Here is a 2,623-nt window from a genome sequence, read left to right on the forward strand (position 1 = left end):
AATTTCCAATCCCCCATATATTTTTGGGAAATAATATATATATAAAAATTATATATCTTATTATTTTCCCGTAACCCTGACATTAATCCCTAATTGGAGTAAACGAATAGACAACAACACTTAGGCTTCTACTTTCCAACTTTAAACATACATTTTTATATTTTGTTTGTTTTAGTCCCATCCTTCAGCTCCACTCAATCCCTCCCATCTATCTCTGAACACCATCCAGTTTTGATTTCTATTTGCCAACAGTACCAGTCAAACATTTGGACACCACCTACTCATTCAAGGTTTTTCATTGCATTAAAACTTTTCAGGCTGCGAATTCCCGCACGTCGGATAAGTATGGACAACAGAGCCACTGCAAGTGCAGGGCGTGCGAAATTCAAAATCTGAGTTTTTGTTTAAAATAGTTTAAGCTTCACACATTAGACGAAGTCCAATACAGCATTTGAAAGATAAACATCTTGTTTTCAATCCAGCCCAACAGTCGCGAGTTTTTAATGTTTTACAGAAGGAAACACCACGCATATATTTATGTTAGGCCTCGACACCAAATAAAAAAAAAGAGACAGACTTTTTTCACAGCAGCCAAGTAGATGAGAGAGTAGCACTGCACAACCAAACCTAAACTAACCTAAAACCAACCTAAATAACCTAGAAAAAAACTACCTCAGATTGACCAGTCCCCTATAACATGTTACACAATAAATCTATGTTTGCTCAAAAAAAAATGCATATTTTACTAAATCAATTTACATTGACTGCTACCATCTACGCTACAGTAAAACGCACGGAGGTAGCCAGAGAAAACAGACACCAACCGTCAAACTACTAATTTCACATCAGAAAAAGATTCAGGACACACTGAAGCCTGAAGGCCCAGAACATCCAATCAATCAGAATAAACCAAATTACAACACAGTCAAAACAAAACTACATTGCTTATTGGGAAACACAAGCACAAACACAAAGCAAAATGCAGTGCTATCTGGCCCTAAATCGACAGTACACCGTGGCTAAATATTTGACCATGGTTACTGATCAAAACCTTAGAAAAAGTACAGGCTCYGTGAGCACAGCCTTGCCATTGAGAAGGGTAGACACAGGAAAACCTGGCTCCCTGTAGTGGAAAGGCTGTGCAACCACTGCACAACAGCAGAACCTGAGACGGAGCTGCATTTCCTGACAAAATGTAAAAAATATAGTGTCATTTTCCCAAATTTGAAACCCTTATTCAAGGTTTCAAAGACCTCTCTGATGAGGATAGGCTACCCGTCCTGTTGGGGGAGGACGCAGAGTGCTGTGGGTTGGCAGCACACTACATTGCTGCCTGCCATAAGTTGAGGGACAGTGTCTGACAGACCAATCAACCTGCACATGTACTCAACTGTATGCTTATTGTTATTGTTGAATGTATGGTTATTTTGACCCTTGGTTATTGTTGTTACTGTTGACCCGTTGACATTTTTGATTCTCATTTTTAGTTATATTGTAAATTTCCAAAATAAGCTTTGGCAATATGTACATTGTTACGTCATGCCAATAAAGCAAATTGAATTGAATTGAGAGAGAGATAGAGAGAGAGAGAGTAGGCGTCTGTGTCAAGGCTAATGAAAAGGTTGCTGTGTAGTGGGACGTGGGGTATACTGTGCTCTACTGTCTGATGCATTGCTATGGGCTCTGTCATCACTCAGATCACCTTGGCTGTGGTAGAGGAGAGAGAAACAGAGGGATYGAAGACTTCTGATGTTGGGCATGAATTCGGCCCATCTTAATTTACAGTTGTCTTACGAATGTCTTATATACTCTGACTTGAGTACGATGAAAAGGTGTTTTGGGATAGAGCTGCAGGTGCTTCATTTCGATCTTAGCAGAGGAATTGGAGAGAGAAGGTGATGACAGGAGGCCCTGGAATAGCCAATATGAGAGCATAACAGAACACACACACACATGCACATGAAAGAACAAGATTGGGAAATGGAGGAATCTGTTTGACGGAATCATTACTCGTATTATCTTGTTTTTCCCTAGGTATCGCAGTCTGAAGCACTTTAACTACGACGTGTGTCAGAGCTGCTTCTTCTCTGGACGAACCGCCAAGGGCCACAAGCTCAACTACCCCATGGTGGAGTACTGATGATATAGTACTGCTGGCTGGTGAAATAGGCTAGCTAGCAGTGGCTGCGTTGTTGACTTTGTTTTGAAAGTGTAGCTGGCTAGGTAACCTCGACAATTACTCTAGACTACACAATTATCTTGGATACAAAGACGGCGTATGTAGCCAGCTAAGATCAAACAAATCAAACTGTTGTACTGTAATGAAATGAAATGTAATACTACCTGTGAGCGAAGCGGAATGCAACTACTCGCTCCAACCCGGAAGTGCGTATCGTAGAGGGAGAGGCAATAGAAGTGTTGTTTCTTGTATTATTGTCTTTTGTGTCTTTAGAGGACTGCTTCACCTTAATGTCCCCTTTCCCTTTTCTTCTGTCCTTATTTTGTCCCACTTTGTCCCTTCTTTGTCCCTTCTGCCAACTAGACACTCCTTGTTAGCTAGCTAGCTCTTCCAGGAATGTCCCTAGCAACTGCCTAGCAACAGGTAAACAACTTAGCTAGCTAG

The 2,623-nt window shown here is 40.9% G+C and overlaps 1 pseudogene; it reads left to right on the forward strand.

The window, feature by feature from the left end:
- LOC111954591 (utrophin-like) overlaps window positions 1-2,623 on the forward strand; it is a 241,603-nt pseudogene that overhangs the window by 203,284 nt on the left and 35,696 nt on the right.

The sequence above is a fragment of the Salvelinus sp. IW2-2015 genome, linkage group LG28, assembly GCF_002910315.2.
Source record: "Salvelinus sp. IW2-2015 linkage group LG28, ASM291031v2, whole genome shotgun sequence".
Taxonomy (NCBI): domain Eukaryota; kingdom Metazoa; phylum Chordata; class Actinopteri; order Salmoniformes; family Salmonidae; genus Salvelinus; species Salvelinus sp. IW2-2015.